This window comes from Panthera leo, chromosome A2 (genome assembly GCF_018350215.1).
Source record: "Panthera leo isolate Ple1 chromosome A2, P.leo_Ple1_pat1.1, whole genome shotgun sequence".
In the NCBI taxonomy this organism is placed as follows: Eukaryota; Metazoa; Chordata; class Mammalia; order Carnivora; family Felidae; genus Panthera; species Panthera leo.
In genome coordinates this window covers 161,980,979-162,000,887 of record NC_056680.1, presented here as the reverse complement: position 1 = coordinate 162,000,887, position 19,909 = coordinate 161,980,979, and the positions used below count along the sequence as shown (strand labels likewise).

At 45.3% G+C, this 19,909-nt stretch overlaps 1 long non-coding RNA gene across 2 annotated transcripts; it reads left to right on the top strand.

Moving 5' to 3' along the window:
• Positions 1 to 232: 232 nt before the first annotated feature.
• On the top strand, positions 233 to 19,226 carry LOC122213020. Of its 2 annotated transcripts, none has more exons than XR_006199387.1 (4): positions 233 to 621; positions 2,399 to 2,439; positions 2,536 to 2,742; positions 19,104 to 19,226. It is a non-coding gene; the product is annotated as an uncharacterized LOC122213020 (long non-coding RNA). The 2 variants fall into 2 exon arrangements; XR_006199388.1 differs by having other exon boundaries at positions 233 to 668.
• Positions 19,227 to 19,909: the final 683 nt, after the last annotated feature.

Here is a 19,909-nt window from a genome sequence, read left to right as displayed (position 1 = left end):
CCGCGCCACCCTCTCGAGGCCCGGAAGGAGGGTTGTGGGCGGGGTTAGCGGTCGGGTCCGTGTGGGCGGAGCCAACAGGGGCGGGACCGGTATTGCTTGTGGGCGGGGCTAAGGCGTGTACGGGGTGGGCGGGGTGGGTGGGGCAGGGAGAGGGCGGGGCGGGGCTGAGGGGAGGGCGTGGGCGGGGCAGGGTGGCGGGTGAGGGGGCGGGGCCTATGGGAGGACCCTAGGCCCGGGCGTTGGAGTCTCGGGGCCGTTTCCGTCCGGGTGGAAGTGGTGTCCCGGCCCGGCCGCAGGCTCGGCCCCGTTTGCTCGACTTCAGAGGAAATTGCGCCTGGCTTCATTTCACCTAAAGCCTTGAAAAAGACCAGCGGACCTGGCAGGGAGTACCCTTTCCCCCTCGGTCTAGGCCGGACTAAACAGGTTGTCCCCCTAAACGCCAGGGTTTTCTTCCCTGTCTCCGTCGGGCCTCCGCCCAGGGTGACATTTAGGTTGCTTCACCTGAAACTTATCGGCTGGTTGCCCTGGCGCTTCCCCCCGACCCTGGCCCTGCTAACCAGGTATCCATCGCACTAGCAACCTCAGTGGTCGATGGAGAGCCGCTCTCTGCCCAGCAATGTGGTAAATACAAATAAAGTTTATGGTCTGGGTTCCGTCCTCATGTCTAGGTGAGAAAATAAGACAAGTGTGCATAAAAATTAACGGCAACTTGTGAAATGTTCTGGGAACGTGGGGTTGAGCACAGGCTCTGACAGAGCGTTGAGCGATGGGTAGATGAGCCTTTGATAGGAGAACCCGGAAATGAAACATAGAAGGAGTAAATCTCAGACGGCAGAAAGTTTTCTCGGTTGAGGCCCTTGGCCCTTCCTGTCCGAATCCCAAAACCATCCTTGGACTTGCTCTAGCATTGTGATGGCGTGCGGCTTGAGAGCTTCCAAAGACAGATCTCTTTGGTATATAAAGAGCTCTTACAATTCAATAGGAAAAGGACCAAAATAGAAAACTGGGCAAAGGCTCTGACAGTATGGTTCCCCGAAGAGGAAATACAAGTGGCTCATAAACGTATGACACATTACTTAACCTCACTCACAATGAGATAAATATAAAACTACACCAAGAAACCACCTTGTGCCTATCAGACTGGAAAATAACATGATAGCCTGTGATGGCAAGACTGTGTTGAAATAGGTACCCTGTTTCGTACCTGCAAGGGCAATGTGGCACCGTCTATCAAAATCGAAACGCATATTCCCTTTTACCCAGTAATTCAACTTGCATCATTCTTGTTGTATTTTATTACCCTACCTCCTTTCTGTTATTTCTAACGCTGACATTTAGTGGCTTCAACTGCAATTTTGTAGGATGACGAATTCTTCCTAATTTGTGTTTGTATTTTTGTTGCCATGGGTTTCATAGTAACAAGGAATCAAGCAACTTCTGCATAAGTGATTTTACTTTTGCTGGAGTGGAATCAGAAAACCCTCAAACATCCTTAATAGGACAGTGAAATTTCATGTAAACGTTAAAAAAAAAAAAAAAAGAAAACCACTTCATTCTTGATTTTTCTATTTGTAAATGAGAATTTGAAGGAAGTGGTTATAAATAGGAATTTTCAGGGAATTTGAATGATGACTCACACTTTCTGTCTGGTAGGTTTTTAATTACTGATCACCTTATTTGGAGACGTGGTCATTTTATTTAGCATCCTAGCTGGATGAGAAGAACATAGAAGGACAAAGAAACCAAGCAGGTGGGGAGGGAGACATAGAAGGACAAAGAAACCAAGCAGGTGGGGAGGGAGATTGTGTTCCCACCTGATTGGAAATACATCATTTCAATCCCCCTGGAAGATGAGAGAAACTGAAAGAAATTTTGAAAATGTAAAATAGGAGAGTTACTCTGATTCCCTGTGAAATGCGGAGGCTGGATCTCAGTCACTGCCAGAAGGGGTTTGGTGGCCCGCCCGACCCAGGTAGAATCATTCTGAAAGCATGTAGTCCACAAGTTCTGCATCCTGGTTTCGAATTTCTAGCATGTTCTGCTCCCAAATGTTTAACCCAGGTACCTCTGATCATCCCAAGAGGTGGGTAGGTGATGTTCCAGCTCTGAAAAGATAAAGGAGGAAAGGCAGAGATGATGAATAAAGCCGACCATGGTAGTTATACTATTGAACTAAGTTCACAACAATCTGTGTTTTGTCGTTTAACCTATTATTAACGTCAAAGAGAACTTGATCTACAATATTAGTTTTGTGATTTTAAGTCCAAGGATGAATGAAAACTAAAAGCAAACACAGAGACCGGAGAGTAGGTAGTCATTGCTGTAGGCTTATGGTTTGAGAAACTTCCACGGAATGCTAAACTACTTTTTTTTTTTTTTTTTTTTTACTTGATTCCAGAAAATCATTACAAATCGATAGGATGCATGGCAGTTAAAAAGGTAAAATCAGACCTCTCTACCATCCTGTTTTCTAAATAAAGCCTATTGTCTAAAACTTTGGGGAAGTTTTAATCCGACAGGTGTGTTTTCTTTCAGCACGTTAAAGATGCCCTTCCATTATCTTCCGGCTTGTTTCTGAAGTCAGCTGACGATCTGGGGTGACGTCTGACGCTTCCATCCGGCTTTTCTAGTTGTTGTGAGTGGAAACCTTGATCTGCCTGCAAGTGGCTCCATCGCACCCGAGAGCGGACACTCCGTCTGTTGATGGACTACTGGCGAAATAAGAAAGAAAGGCAAAACCAGGTATCTTTGTTATTCACCTCTAGAGAAAGCCCTCAGAAATACCGTTACGTCTGAAAAGACTGTCCTTGTCATCCCTCTACCTTGCTGCGGTTATTTCATATCACCTGTAGTTTCCCAAGGATTAGGATTCTTGGCATTTTCCTAATAACTGAATTGTGTTAAATTCGGCTGAATCTGTCAGCATTGTGGCCAGGTGCATTTAGCAGAAACTAACTGTCACTTAAGCAAATAGGGTTTTGTTTTTCTCGCTTAGAAGGGGTCTAGGGGCGTCTGGGTGGCTCAGTCGGTTGAGTGTCTGACTTCGGCTCAGGGCACGATCTCGTGGTTCGTGGGTTCGAGCGCCGCGTCGGGCTCTGAGCTCAGAGCCTGGAGCCTGCTTTGGGTTCTCTGTCTCCCTCTCTCTCTGCCTCTCCCTCGCTCGTGCTCTGTCTCTCCCTCTCTCAAAAATAAATAAACATTAAAAAAAAAAAAAGTCCAGAGGTCTGTAGTCCAGAGCTGATGTCACTCGAGGAAAAACGTGCACTCTGATGGAAGACTGCACTACCCGTGGCACAGTCTTCCAGCTGATAAGACTGATTCCATGCCGCTCCTTCCCAGCTGTAATCGAAGGTCACGAATAGCATCGCGGACTTCTTGTCGGTAACGAAGCAAATTCTACCCTTTCAGGTAGAAGTTGCACTGTCTCACCTCCCACCCTGCGGGGGACCAGTTTCACCTCTACGTCCCGTTCGCCTTCACCTTCCTTTATTTCATAGGAGTGTGTGCTTCTTGGCTCCTCTTTTGAGCTGGTTATAACATCTGCCTTGTTCCCTGTTTTGTTGTCGAGTTCAACAAAATCTTGAACACGTGCTCATTTGTGTATCTCTGCGTGGGAATCGTGATTTTACTTTTATCCTGAAACTCACCTTGTAACACTTTTTATGCCCTGGAAGAAGATGGCGGCCGCACCTCCAGACACTGTGTCTGTGGTCCAGACAAGGAGAAGGGGGAGCGCAAAGAATGAAAAGCGTGTGTCAGCTAAGTCTGTTTTTAGTAGGAAAACAATAGCTTTTCCAGAAGCCCCACCCCTTCTGTTTCTGACTAGACTGGAAAAAAACGTCACTAGAAAGTCACTAGACTTGGAGCGCCTGGGTGGCTCTGCCGGTTAAGCGGCTGACTTCGGCCCAGGTCGTGATCTCGCGGTTTGTGGGATCGAGCCCCGCATCGGGCTCTGTGCTGACAGCTCAGAGCCTGGAGCCTGCTTCAAATTCTGTGTCTCTCTCTTTTTCTGCCCTTCCCCAACCCCAAAATACAATAAACATGGAAACTTTTTAAAAACAGAAAGTCGGGGCGCCTGGGTGGCTCAGTCGGTTGAGTGTCCAACTTCAGCTCAGGTCATGATCTCGCGGTTCGTGAGTTCAAGTCACGCGTCGGGCTCTGTGCTGGCAGCTCGGAGCCTGGAGCCTGCTTCGGATTCTGTGTCTCCCCGCCCCCCCAGCCCACCCCTGCTTTTGCTCTGTCTCTCTCTGTCTTTCCAAAAATGAATAAACACAAAAAAAGCTTTTTTAAAACAGTCATTCAACTAGAAAAAAAATAGCCACTACCTGCAAGGCATGTTGGGGAATCATTCCTCACCCCTGAAAAAAAAAAAAAATTGGTCATCAGGAAGAAGAGGAGAGTGGACGTTGAGTAGACAGCAGCATCTGGCTCAGTGACTCATTTAGGCAAAGCTTTAGGTTGATGATACTACCTTTTGCTGTTCCCTACCCACCCCTTCTTTGCCCTCCTACCTCCACCCCTCCACCCATGCCCACCTCCTCACAGACACGAATTACGAATCTGCTCCAGCCTAAGTGATTCATCCTAATGCGTCAGACACTTAGCGTGTTACCCCCAAAGGAGGGATTGGATAGCCGCCATAGAGGTTGATAGTGAAGAGATGTTAGTAATGGAATTGCTGTCATCAGGAATAATCTTGCAAGGGAGCCTGTGGGGGGAGCCGGAAGAGAGGAGCCCTTCTCCTCCTTCCCTGTTCCACTTGCTGATGCCTATGTTACCTGCACAAAAAGCCAAGCCTGGGGGCAGCCAGTCCCGGGAGAAGAGAAGACTGGCTGAATAGTTTGGGAGTACCACTTAACAAATTTTTCTTATTTTTCTCTTATTAGAAAATTTTAAATCATAAAGTGAGGGAAGAATAAATATAAACCTCCTGATGTTTCATTACCTACACTATAACCATTGTTGACATTTCAGTGTAAATATTTCCAGTATCTTTTTCTTTTTTCTTAACTTTTTTCAATGTTTATTTATTTATTTTTGTAACTTTTTTTAATGTTTTATTGATTTTTGAGAGAGAGAGAGAGAGAGAGAGACCGAGTACGAGTGGGGGAGGGACAGAGAGAGAGAGAGGGAGACACAGAATCCCAAGCAGGCTCCAGGCTCCAAGCCCTCAGCACAGAGCCCGACGTGGGGCCCAAACTCGTGAACTGCAAGATCATGACCTGAGTCCAAGTCAGAGGCTTAACAGACTGAGCCACCCAGGCGCCCCAGTATCTGTTTCTTAATCAGAGCCTTTCCTCAATATATTAAAAATCCACGTATGCAATTTTTAACCATACTTTTAAAAATTAATATGGCTTAGGGTGCCTGGGTGGCTCAGTCGGTTAAGCGTCCAACTTCGGCTCAGGTCATGATCTCGCGGTTTGTGAGTTCGAGCCCCGCGTCAGGCTCTGTGCTGACGGCTCAGAGCCTGGAGCCTGTTTCAGATTCTGTGTCTCCCTCTCTCGCTGACCCTCCCCGTTCATACTCTGTTTCTCTCTGTCTCAAAAACAAATAAACATTAAAAAAAAATAAAAATTAATATAGTTTAAGAGTTTTAATTATTATTTCACACCTTCATAAATATAATTTCAATAGCTACCTAATATCTCAGCAAGTAGAAATACAACAGATCAGCCCATCATCTCCTATTGTGGGTCATTTGCATGTGTATTAGGATACAGACTTGCCAGCTGGAACAGACTCAAGAGAAATTGAAATTTTGTTTGCTTGTCTAACAGCCCAGAGCTGATACGGTGGCTCCATGGCTCAGCGACGCAGGCTCTTTCCATCTCGTTGCTCTGCCATCTGCAGGATCCTGCCCACCTCTGCGGAGCACCTGCTCGCTCGTGACTACGTCCACATTCTAGGCAGAGAGAAGGGAAAAGGTGAAGGGGGCTTCGATCGGAAGTCACATGCTTCCCGCCTTACATCTCCATTGGCCCCGTGCTTGGTCACATGGTTGCACCTGCGCAAAGGAGGCTGGGAAATGTAGAACTCCATCTGGATAGCCATGCACCATGTACGTCAGAGAAGGATTCCATTACAATGAGAGAGAAAGAAAAAAAATAGATCTTGACTCGGGAAGACTAGCCACAAGGTTGTTTCTAATTATTCGTTATTTATAATGGTGAAGGTCATCTCTGATGTAAATCTTTTTCTATATTTAGGGTGTTCTGTTGTGGTTGTTAGTAGTTGTTTGTTTTGTTTTCTTTTGTTCAGTGATATTCCTGTAGAGTACTCCATAAAAGGTACAAATTCTAGACTTCCTATACTTACTGATAAATTTATGGCTTTACCTTTTCAACAGAATTAGATATTATGGTTTTTGCAATTTGCCCTTTTTCAAGGGAAAATGAAAGAAGAACAGGGGAAAGAGGAGGCGAGATGAGGAGGAGGGGAAAGGAGGCATCTTATAGTTCTTATGATGTTCATTATGCTTCATACCAGGGGAGTGAACGCCTTCCCATGCTTGCTTCCTGGTTATTTACATATTTTTATTTATAAAACGGTTTGTTTATGTCTGAGTTAGACCTGTTGGGGTCAAGGATCAGACGCACACAGGAATCTCAAAATATGAGGATTTATTGTCATGTTTCATATGGGAATAAGAACAACGGAAACTTCAGCCTCTCCCTGGTCTCTGGATGACACTGATGGAATTTGAGGTGGAGTTCGTGAGCAAACGCTAAGAAAGAATTCTAGAGACTCTTTTGGTTTTTGTTCGCTTGTTTTGTTTTTTGTTTTTTGTTTTTTGTTTTTTATTTTGGTGCAAAAAGCTGATTTTATTAAAGCACAGGGACAGGACCCATGGGCAGAAAAAGCAGCTGCGGGTGTGGGAAAGACTTATTGTATATTTTGAGTTTGTGGAGGGGAGTTATAGATAACATAGGTCTCCAAAGAATTTCTGGATGCTGAAAGCAAGGTGTCAAAGGACCCTGAAGATTTAGCTACTGTCAAAATAAGGTTGCTTTTAATTTTTGAGGAAGTGTAAATACTAAGGCATTAAGGCAGCCATAAATTTCTTGGGGAGTGTTACACACTACAAGTCTCTGGCGTCTATTAGCGGGCTGCAGGCTGTAAGGGAATTTAATTTAAACCACATATTTCTTGCCTTTGTTTCCCTCATCATCACCACTGGTCTCCTGGTGACACCACCAGACCTCATAGAAGCTGGACTGGAGGGATGTGCAGTGGCCCCAAGTGCTGATGGCTTTACTGCCCCTTTAGTGACAGAGTCTGTTCCTGCTTTTCCAGGTCGTTCTGCCAGAGAACCGCTTCAGCCTTGTGGGGAAGGGCCACCCTTCCCCAGAACTGGTGGGTGCAAGCCTGGCCTAATAAACACTGTTACCAGGGAGACCCGAAGCGCTAGACAGGCTTAGCCCAATGTCTCTGGGTCCATGAAAGCACATCCACAAAAATGCCTTTAAGTTTTGTTACATCGCAAGTCTCACGATTTAGAGGGACCGTTCAGATTGTTTGTAATCGTACTATCGCCTGGCTCAAAAGCTAAGTCGAAAAGAAAAGAGAACAGGGGCTTCTTCCAGTGGCAGAGTCTAGAAAAGATGGGCCGAAATGGCACCTGGCAAGGGGAAGGAAAGGAAGGAAGAGTAGGTCCTCAGCCTTGGACCTCAGGGGGCCGTAGGGGAAAACATATTTGGTGCCCGCCACATCTTTGCGTCCTTCAGTGACACTTCTGTCCGTGTCGCCAATCTTTCTGGCAAGGAAATGGAAATGAGGCCTCTCTGTATGCTGCCATGTTGGCTGCCCAGGATGTGGCCACAGCGGGATACAGGACCGAGACCTTGGACATGGGGCTAGAGGTGAGTCCTGGTCCGCTCAGGAATGAAGATCGGGCAGATTGAGGACGTCACCCACATCCCCTCTGATAGTACCTGCAGGCAGGGAGGTTGCCATTGTCTCTGTCCGTGAACAGCACTCCTCAAATTACTGTTTTCTGTTAATAAATTTACGTTGTGTAAGATAAAAAAAATAAAATAAAATAAAAATAAAATAAGCAAAGGGAACAGGGCCTAACTTGGACTCTCTGCCATATTTCGCAGTGTCTCTTGAGCTGCAAATGGAATAATATAGATGCATCCCATTCCCTTCTTTTAGCCAGAATAACTTTTAAATAATGGTAAACTGGGGCGCCTGGGTGGCTCAGTCAGTTGGGCATCCGACTTCAGCTCAGGTCATGATCTCACAGTCTGTGAGTTCGAGCCCCGCATCGGGCTCTGTGCTGACAGCTCGGAGCCTGGAGCCTGCTTCGGATTCTGTGTCTCTCTCTCTGTTCCTCCCCTGCTCATGCTCTGTCTTTCTCTGTCTCAAAAATAAATAAAAACATTTTAAAAAATTAAAAAAAAATAATGGTAAACTATTTGTGACTTGTAGCTATATTTAATAAGTTTTCCTCTAGCTCATCTACTCTGTATCTCTCTCTCTCTCTCTCTCTCTCTCTCTCTCTCTCTCTTTTAAGATATTGTTTGTCAGTAATCTCTGCACCCAACTTGGGGCTTGAATTTAATAGCCCCGATATCGAGAGTTGTGTTCTCTACTGACTGAGCCAGCCAGACACACCCTACTATGTATATCTTAACAATAATAATAATAGAATAATAGTTAACTTTTATTAAGCACTCACTCTGTGCCAAGAAAGAACTGTTCTAAATATCTTGCACACATTAGCTCCTTTAATCCGTATTAGAACCTTTAATCCGTATTAGAACCTTATAGATGAGATTAGAACCGTATTAGATGAGATAAACACGGTTATAACCTCCATTTTCTAAATGAGGAAAGTGAGGCTCAGAGACGTTAAGGAACTTGCCCAAGATCACACAGCTAATAAGTGGCAGATAAGGGTTTGAACCCAAGAAGTCTGGTTCCAGAGTTTACATTCTTGACTAATGCTTACTCATTGTTTTTATTGCTTCCTTGTTCCTGTGTTTGTTTTTGTTTTTTGCAGAACACATATGGATGAATTTGCACGATTTTGAATACAATGTAACTCTAATAAGGAAAAATTAAAACTAAACCAAATGTTCATCAATAGAAGGCAAGGAGAAATAAATAGGTTCTTGCTATGGAACACGATAGCAGCCATTAGAAACAACAGAGTTGGGGCTCCTGGGTGGCTCAGTCGGTTGGGCATCTGACTTCAGCTCTGGTCATGATCCATGGTTCATGGATTCAGGTTTGGGGTCAGGCCCCGCGTCGGGCTCTGTGCTGATGGCTCAGAGCCTGGAACCTGCTTCGGATTCTGTGTCTCCCTCTCTCGCTGACCCTCCCCCACTCACACTCTGTCTCTCTCTCTCAAAAATCAATAAACATTAAAAAAAAAGAAGAAAGAAAGAAAGAAAGAAAAAAAAAAAAAAAGAAAGAAAGAAAGAAAGAAAAGAAACAACAGAGTAGTGGAGAGCCTGGCTGGCTCAATCGGTTGAGCATCCCACTCTTGGTTTCAGCTCGGGTCATGATCCCAGGGGCATGAGATCAAGCCCCACATTGGGCTCTGCCACTGAGTGTGAAACCTGCTTGGGATTCTCTCTCTCCCTGGCTTGTACACTCTCTCTGCCTCTAAAAGAAAAAAATAATTAAAAAAAAAAAAAAGAACAGAGTAGATTTGCACATATGTAGGACAGGGGAAGGTATAAAATTGAAAGAATAAGTTGCAGAACAATATGTCTATGATGACACTATTCAAAATACTGTGTATGTGTATATATGCATTTACATATGTATATTTATCTATAAGACCATTGAGAACAGTCTAGAAGGGTATTCACCAAGAAGGATTGAGAAGGGAGTGAATAGGGACTTTCACTTTTACTCTTTATACTTCAAAACATTTCATTTTGACAAGTATGTGTTACTTTTGTTTTAAAATTTTTAAAGTGAAAATATAGGAAAATAGTTTATCACAAATGATAACAGGTTCGTTTTGCATTTGGTTCTGTACTATTTTATTTGCCACTGTTAACGTGTATAATTCTTGTCTCCCCAAGTAAATGATCAGCTCTTTGAGGGAAGATAGACTATGATGAGGTTTGGGGTGATGAATGTTCAGAGCTGACGGCCAAGAAAATTCTAGAAGACGTCTTTGCAAAAAGGTGCTTTTATTAGAGCACAGGGACAGGACCCGTGGGCAGAAAGAGCTGCACTGGGCTTGTGAAGAGTGGTTATATACTATGGGGTTAGGGGAGGTAAAGTGAAGAGGAAGTTTCTTTTTAAAATCGATTTTTTAATGTTTATTTTTAAGAGAGAGAGAGAGAGGCAGAGCACAAGTGGAGGAGGGACAGAGAAGGAGACACACGAGACACAATCTGAAAGACTCTAGGCTCCAAGCTATCAGCACAGAGCCCAATGTGGTGCTCAAACTCACGAACCATGAGATCATGGCCTGAGCCTAAATCAGAGGCTTAACAGACTGAGCCACCCAGGCGCCCCTAAGAGGAAGTTTCTTAACGTGGTTTCCATTTGCTATTAGACTCACAGATTACTGGAGGTTTAGCTATTGTCAAGCTAAGGTTGTTTTTCCCTCTAGCAATGCATTAACATTGAGACAGCAGGGAGTTCCTGGACATGAGGCTATTGATAAGATTGCCTTTTTCTTGTAATTTACTAAGACATTTGTAAACAGGTAAAGACTCAGGTCCTGCAGGCCTGTGATCTCTGTCAGTTAACCGTTTGTTTTCTTTCCTTTCCTTTGTTCTTGGGCAGCCAGGAGGGCCTGAGGAGTATCACACAGATCCCAAGAGGGGGGAGGGGGTTGTGCTAGCTTGCGCTTAGCCCTCAGCTTGCCTTACCGTCCCTCATCAGACTGGATCTTAAATTTCTATTTCTGTCACCAGTGCCTAGCACAGTGGTAAACACAGCAGATGCTTAGTAAACATTCTTAATATATAATAATTACCTAGGGGCGTTTATTTGAAATCTCTATTCTCTGATTGCTCCACAAGTATCAGGATGAATCTATTTCTGGCACATGGCGTGAGCAAAGAAATACCTTGTCTCATGCCCTTCCCCTTACATGAAGACAGGGGCAGACCAGAAGGAACCAACTCTCCTGGAGAGGACCTGACCAAGAGGGACTTCCCATTGGTCCAAAGAAACTGCAATTTGTGAGATGATCATGGCGAGGGAGGCCCACCAGACTGGGAGAGGATACTGGAAGAGAACGGGCTGTGACGTTCAAGAGGGCAGAAATGGACATCCCAGGGAGCCCTGAATGACAGCCACAGAAGTCTAGACTTCATATTCTAGGAGATAAGAAAGTTTGTTTTGTTTTGTTGGCAAAAGAGAGGTAGGATACAAGAGGCATAAGTAGGACCGGTCTGATCACCATGTGCAGGAAGGACTAGAGGGGTCTGGACGTCATTGCCATGGTTCAGGTAGAAAGAGGTACACACCTGGCTAAAGGCAGTTAAGGGTGAGAAAAAAATGGATGCAAACACTAACGTAATTTATGGAGATTGAGGACTACCTAGACGAGGGATGAAGGAGCAAGTCAAGTTTTATTTTAGCCACTTGAAAATTTTGTCCTAGTGTGCTTTCACACGTAGACAATGTAACCGAATTCACGTGCGCAGGGGACATTGCTCAGAGGCTTTCATCCAGGCTTTAATCAGTGCCTCCACACTGTCACTCTCATGCCAGTGTTGGCTGCAGAGCCCAAAATCCATTCCAAGCAGTGGAAATAGGAGTGTGTTTGGTTAGCAATGTGACTTATTCCAGCAGATTGGAAAATACAAACGACCTCATCCACCTCATTAAGAGGGGCATTTCCAATAACAATTGACTTTTTAGGGGCGCCTAGGTGGCTCAGTCTGTTAAGTGTTTGACATTGGCTCAGGTCATGATCTCGTGGCTGGTGGGTTCGAGCCCCACATCAGGCATCTGTGCTGATGGCTCGGAGCCTGAGCCTGCTTCAGATTCTGTGTCTCCCTCTCTGTCTCTGCCCCTCCCTCGCTTGCACTCTGTCTCTCTCTCTCTCTCAAAAATAAACATTTTAAAAAATTACTTTTTCTGTTTAACAATTAGTTATCAAATTGGCAACATATTTATGTTGATTTAATGAAATACACATGATAACAATGATACTCTAACCAGAAGAGACTTCTCAGTAGTTAGAGACTCATGATCATAGGATATAAAATTTTTTAAATATTTTTATTTATATCTTTGTTGCTGAGAAGTATGATAGGGACAATCCATAAAAGAAGACTCCCTAAATAACATATATTCTATTAGGATAAAACTAGATGAGGGAATTTCTTCATTATTGGAAAAATTAAGGAAAAAAATTAGATGAGGAGGGAGGTGATGGAAAGACAAGTTTATGAAGAAAAATGAATAGTTAAAAGAACTTTATGTATTTAAAATTTTTTAAAAAATATTTACTTATTTTTGAGAGACAGAGTGAGAATGGGGGAGGGGCAGAGAGAGGGGAAAACACAGAATCTGAAGCAGGCTCCAGGCACCGAGCTTTCAGCACAGAGCCCGATGCGGGGCTCGAACTCATGAACCTCAAGATCATGACCTGACTGAAGTCAGATGCTTCACGAACTGACCCACCCAGGTGCCCCAAACTTTGTGTATTTTTTAAATCATGGATATCAAATTGCTGATATTTACATATCACTGAATATATAGCCAAGAGTTTTTAAAAATAGGTATAACTACGCTAGACAGGCAGTTGCATTTCTTGCAGCCACTTAAACTTGTGAGGAAATATTTTAGGTGGAAAATCAGAATTTCTGAGGGATAACTTTGAAGACAGCACCTGACCAAACTTCAGAATCATCCTGAGTTTAGGGCCCCCTCTCGTGGTGAGATTCAGATTTGTGTTGGCTCGAAGCTCAAGAGAAGTATCTAGCAAGAGCTGAAAGGGCCAGGTTCTACAAGCCAAACCCTTCCCGGTGTGTTTTCTGGAATCATCGCTACAAAACTTGAGCCGGGTAGGATTAGCACACCTGTTCATGTTGGGCCATTGTGTCCTATCTCCACCTTGGCTCCCCTCCCCACCAAAGCAGGAAGAGATTTCATTCCCCTACCCAAGCCCAGCATAAATCGGGAGAGAAAAAGCAGGGCAGAATGGTACCCCTCACATCTCACCAAGCAGGATCCTTGATGATGGTCCATTAATCTGCTACGTGTTTATTGCGTACCTGCTATGTGTAAGCATGATTCTCCATGATCTACTGGGAGGCGGCCATCCACTAGTAGAATCCACCTTCTACTTCTCTCTTTCATTTATTTTTATGTATTAATTTTTTAAATGTTTATTTATTTTGGGAGAGAGAGAGAGATAGCACAAGTGGGGGAGGGGCAGAGAGAGAGGGGTCAGAGGATCCAAGCAGGCTCTGTGCTAACAGCCAAGAGCCCAATGTGGGGCTCAAACTCATGACCTTTGAGATCATGACCTGAGCCAAAGTTGGATGCTTAACCCATGGAGCCACCCAGGTGCCCCTACTTCTCTCTTTTAAAAAATTTAAAGAAGGGGGCACCTGGGTGGCTCCGTGGGTCAAGCATCCAACTTCAGCTCAGGTCATGATCTCGAGACTCGGGAGTTCAAGCCCCATGTCAGACTCTGTGCTGACATCTCAGAGCCCGGAGCCTGCTTCAAATTCTGTGTCTCCCTCTCTATCTGCCCCTCCCCTGCTCATGCTCTGTCTGCCTGTCTCTCTCTCTCAAAATAAACATTAAACATTTTTCACTTAAAATGTACTCCATTGAATTATTGTTATAAAGCACCAACGATAACAACCAACCACAGGATTTTCCCAAAAAGTATTCAGAGGACCCACAAACATTTAAAAAGATGTTCAACCCACCCAGTAACTAAAGAAACACAAATTAACCATGTTAAGAAATGATTGGCTTGCTGTTAGACTGGCATTTGTTTGATAATATCTAAGCTGAGAAGAGTGGGCACATCTGAGAAATACACACCTCTTCATACTCTGTTCATGAAACTGTAAGTCCGAACAACAATTTGAGAGAAAATGAAGAATATTAAGTTTTTTTTCTCTAAGTTTCTGCTTCTTCACCCATTAATTCCCCCTTTTAAGAACTATCGCTGGGGGGCGCCTGGGTGGCTCAGGTGGTTAAGTGTTCGATTCGGCTCAGGTCATGATCTCACCGCTGGTGAGTTCGAGCCCCGCGTCTGGCTCTGTGCTGACAGCTCGGAGCCTGGAGCCTCCTTCGGATTCTGTGTCTCCCTTTCTCTCTGCACCTCCCGAGCTCGTGTTCTGTCTCCGTCTCTTTCTCTCAAAAATAAATAAAAATGTGAAACAAAATTGAAAAAAAAAAAAAAAAAGAACTATCGCTAAGACCCAGGCCCCAGCCCGCTACTGAAATTGTCAGGAATTTTGGAAGATTTTGATTACATGTCCCTAACCGCTCCCATTTTTATGTTTTATTTTAAGATTTTATTTTTAAGTAATCTCTACCCCCAAAGTGGCACTCTAACTCAATCCTGAGATCAAGAGTTACATGCTCCGTTGACTGAGACAAATAGGTGCCCCCACTCCCCTGTTTAAACAATAGACTCTCGGGGTTCTGTTCCCGACACACTTACCTGTGCCAAGAATGGGGAGAAGGACAGATGCCTGACTCAGCCACTGGGGCCCGGGGGGTTTTTAGCTCCACTTGTCTCTCCATCTCTGCCCTCCTACCCCATCTCACACACACACACACACACACACACACACACACACACACACCATGAAGGATAGAACACTGAAATTGAAGATGATACCGTGTGGCCTTGCCCTCAGGGTCTCAAGGATGTGCCCTATTACGGGCCTCATTTCCCCACCCTGTACCCAGGGGTTAGACTGGATGACCTCTCTGAGTTCCCTCAACTTTAATCCTAGCCCTGTCCTCAAGAAGCTTATAATCTAATAAAGGAGGCAAGAGGACTCTCTTACTTCATGCAACTGACATTTATTGAATGCTGCTACAAGTTCAAGTTCACATATATAAATAAAATGACCTCTTCCCTCTAGGAGTTGACAATCCAAAGTAGGAAGTGACCGTTGCTGTGAAGGAGATCGAGAATTCTCTGCACATCCCAGGAAAAGGAGACACATTTGTGTGAAGCTAGAAAGAAATTTTAGTTAAATAAAAATAGACAGTGGCGTGGGCTAGGTACCCAATGAACATACAGATAAAAAAGTGCCTTTGACATAATAAGAAATATATATTTGGTCTCTGCCCCACTTCCTGGTAGGCACCTTCCAAAACCTTGGAATCTCTGAAGTGACAAGTGCCTTTTTGTATGTGAAGGAGATGGCTGGGCCTGGGGGGGGGGGTTCCAGGATGAATCTCGGGATGGAGTCTGGTTGCCAAGGGAACCAACCTCCTGATTAGAGGGTTGGCCCTTCAGCCACACATAACGCACACACACACACACACACACACACACACACACACACCCTCCAGGAGGGAGGGGAGAGGGGCTGGAAGTTGAGTTAATCACTAATGGCCAATGCTTTCATCAATGGAGCCCATGACATGAGGCCTCCATTAACAACAACAACAACAACAACAACAACAACCCAATTGAAGGGGTTCATAGAGCCTCTGAGTTACTGAGCATGTGGAGGTGCTGGGGAGTTAGTTTCTTTAGTTGTCTGGAGAGGGCGTGGAAGCCCAGTTCCTCTTCCCTGTAGCCCCACCCATCTCTTCAATCTGGCTGTTCTGAGTTCACCCCTTTTTAATAAACTGGTAATCTAGTAAGTACACTCTTTTCCTGACTTCTCTCACTCATCCTACCAAGTTATCCAACCTGAGGAAAGGGTGGTAGGAACCTCTGATTTATTTTATTTTTTTTAATTTTTTTTAACGTTTATTTATTTTTGAGACAGAGAGAGACAGAGCATGAACGGGGAAGGGGCAGAGAGAGAGGGAGACACAGAACCGGAAGCAGGCTCCAGGCTCTGAGCCATCAGCCCAGAGCCCGACGCGGGGCTCGAACTCACGGACGGCGAGATCGTGACCTGAGCTGAAGTCGGACGCTTAACCGACTGAGCCACCCAGGCGCCCCGGGAACCTCTGATTTAAAGCCAGTCAGTCTCAAACAGGTGGCAACCTGGAGTGGGGCTGGTGCGTGCAGTAGGGTGGGCACAGTCCTGTGGGACGGAGCCCTTCACCCGTGGGAGGTGATGCTCTATCCAGGGAGATAGGGCCCGCGTTGGACTGAACGTAGGACACCCGCTTGGTGTGGCAGAGAACTGGAGAATTGCTTGGTGTGGACAACCCACACCTCTGGTTTCAGAAGTGTTGCATGTAGAGTATAGAAAACCCAGCATTTCCCCCCTTTAGCGCCACAGCAATTTACCGAGAGGCCAAGTTATCAGTTTAGTTAAAGTATTCAAAGGAAGCTGAGATCTGACATGGGTCTTGATGAGCAACACTTATAAAAACAGCTTGGAAGTTTTTCCCATGGGCAAGGGCAGATCCAGTCTGGGGGGCCCTGAAACTAATGTAACTTGGGAAGGCCCTTTATGAAAAAAAAAAAAAAGACAATTATTACAAATACGATATCAGGAATGAAAGTACTTACTCAGAATGAAAAAAATAATGTTACAAATTTTTAATTTTTTTTTTTTTTTACATTTTAGTTATTTTTGAGAGAGAGAGACAGAGCACAAGTAAGGGAGAGGCAGTGAGAGAGGGAGACACAGAATCCGAAGCAGGCTCCAGGCTCCAAGCTGTCAGCACAGAGCCCGTCGCTGGGCTCGAACCCACAAACCGTGAGATCATGACCTGAGCCGAAGTCGGACGCTCAACCGACTGAGCCACGCAGGCCTCCCTAACATTACAAATTTTTAAAAGTTGAAAGATACCACAAGACATCATAAAACCCAGAAAACGAAAACATCTTTATTAACCATTTACACCTCTCGAAGATTTTTTCTTAACAGTTTTTGGCTAGAAGTCCTTAGGCTAACTCTTCAAATGAAGACACTCTTACCAGAGAAATTGGATTGCATTTCAGCTCCTGACACCCCTTCGCGGTCCGCTTTCTGATAATTAGAGAGGTGGGGGGGCGGGTCCTGGAAAAATTTTGTTTGCCAACTGTTGGGTGTTAACCTTTGTCAGGAGAGGGCGCTAGAGGGCCGCTGGAGGAGAAGGGTTTCTCTCCTGGTTCCCGTAGCACGTGAGGCTCCTCCCGCGACTAGCAGCTTCCGAAGTGTCTGGGTGTCTGCGTTCCAACAGCCTGTGTGATGTGTGCAGCGCCCGGCTCTAAAATTTCCCCGCAGCCAGGAGCTTCCCTTGGCGTCCCCGGGGGGGCCAGCTTCACCTGGTGGCGGGGGTGGGGGTTGTAGCCCGTGATCAGTGTCCCCTGGCGTCCTCTCCTGTGGCTTTGGGGCGAGTTCTGAGATAGGACGCCTCCCGGTGGAGGGTCCTCTGGCACCCCGGGCAGCGGATCTCCAGCAAGTGCGGCCAACCTGGCACCTCAGTGACTTCTCTGCGGGGCAGCGAGCCACGCTGTCTCCAATCAAGGCCTGGATCTCAGCCCTGCAGAGGGACGTCTTCGTGGGTGCTTCGTCTCACCCTGGGTGATGGACACTCGCTGGGTCTCCCCAGCCTGCGTTCTTCAAGAACCCTCTTTACTTCTTCTTCTTCTTTTTAATATTGATTTATTTTTGAGAGAGAGAGAGAGAGAGAGAGAGAGAGAGAGAGAGAGAGAGATCCAAAGCAGGCTCCAGGCTCCAAGCTGTCGGCACAGAGCCCAATATGGGACTGGAACTCAGGAACCAGGAGATCATGACCCCAGCTGCAGTCAGACGCTTAACTGACTGAGCCACCCAGGCGCCCCAAGAACCCTCTTTACTTCTTCCTAGCCAATCCCTTATTACTCCAACCCCATGTTAAAATTAATTCTTTATGTTAAACTTCCCTTGTGCAAGTTGCTGTGCGGTTTCTGTCTCCTGATTGGACCCTTAGCAATACAACTTTGCAGTGCGTTGCTGATAGTAATTATTATAAATTTTAAGGATTTTTTTTTTCCACATTCGAGGAAATCTCTATCGAGTTTCACATATGAGTTTTAAGGTTTCAGTGCATTTCAAGTTATTTTTTGCTCAGGGACTAATCTGTTTTGTTGTTGTTGTTATTTTTTAATGCTTATTTATTTAATTTGAGAGAGAGAGAGAGAGAGAGAGAGAGAGAGAATACGGCCACAAGTAGGTAGAGGAGTAGAGAGACGGAGAGAAAGAATCCCAAGCAGGTTCCTTGCTGTCAGCCAGGAGGTGCTCAGGGATTAATCTTAAAATTAAAATTTTGAATTGGGGCACCTGGGTGGTTCAGTCGGTTGAGTGTCCAACTCTTGATCTTGGCTTAGGTCACGATCTTATGGTTTGTGAGTTTGAGCCCCACTTCGGGGCTCTGTCAGTGCAGAGCCTATGTGGGATTGTGTCTCTCCCTCCCTCTGCCCCTCCCCTCCTCTCTCTCTCTCTCTCTCAAAAATAATAAACAAACAAACAAACAAATTAGGGGCCCCTGGGTGGCTCAGTCGGTTGAGGTCCGACTTCGGCTCAGGTCATGATCTCACGGTTTGTGGGTTCGAGCCCCACAATGGACTCTGTGCTGACAGCTCGGAGACTGGAGCCTGCTTCGGATTCTGTGTCTCCCTCTCTCTCTGTTCCTCCCCTGCTCATTCCCTGTCTCTCAGAAATAAATAAACGTTAAAAACAAAATAAAAAAAAAAAAAACTAAAAAAAAAAACCTTTGAATTAATGACAGTTATTAATCAGGGCGTCATGGACAGCCTCCTTGAAGTGGTGCTGTACGAGTTTTATCTTTGTCAATGTCAGCATTTCTTGTCAAATTAGCAAAGAAGTTACATCCTTTTCCAGTGTTTGTGTTCATGTGATTCATTAACTGGATTATCAAACAATCCCCAAACCTATTCATAGCTTCTATTCAAAATGTATCCCTTCGCCTGGGTCCATTATTGCTTTTTACGGGATCTGAAAGTGTTTTGTTACAATTTGCTTCTCAATGTCAGAATAATTTACATAGACCTTATCTCATTGTTATCGCTTTTGTTTCAGGTTCCACCGATTTTAAGTTGAATTTAAAGATGACAGAAGAAGGTATCCTTTATATGCATCCAAACTCCGGAATCTGTAATTGCTCGCTCACTTTCTTAAAATGTTCCACAACAGTTTTTGAAATTGCAGTTAAAATTTTATCGCAGATGCCATTCCCATCAAAAAAGGGGAGAAATGTATACTGCATTTAATTGTAGATTCTGCGGAAGGAGCCCAGAGAGGGCACACTCCGACATCGTTTCCGGGGACACGTCAGAAGTGACTTTTCTCTGGGTCCCAGGACCAAGCAGACGTCTCTTGGATTCAGTAACCCCTCAGCATCTAAAGTTCTTCATCTACCTTAATATGTTTTTTACTCATACATCTAGGGAACCCCTTTTATGGGGCAAAAATCCCCCCCGACTCCCGAAGCAGAAAGTGCCAGACATTCATCATCCCAGCTTCCCTGGCAGCCGCAGGGCACACACACAGAGATCTTCTGCCAGTTCGCTGTACCCTCCCGGGCCTCGGTGGGGAAGCTAGTGACTGAGGGTCGGAAGGGCCGTGTGGACCCTTCCAGCCCCAAGTACAGCCACATCCGCTTTCCAGAGCCCACTTCAGGAGCAGAGCCGCCTGCGGGGAACAGGTAACGCCGTGTGACTTCCGAGGCAAGATCATTCAAATGCCGGGGACTTGTACTGTGCTCTCCTGGGAGCTAGCCCGAGCCAGCTTGCGCAGAGCGACCAGATGAAGAGACCATGTGTAGGAGTTCTGGCTGACAGCCAGTCTCAGCTGTTAGACCTTATGTGAGCAAGGAAGCTTCCAGA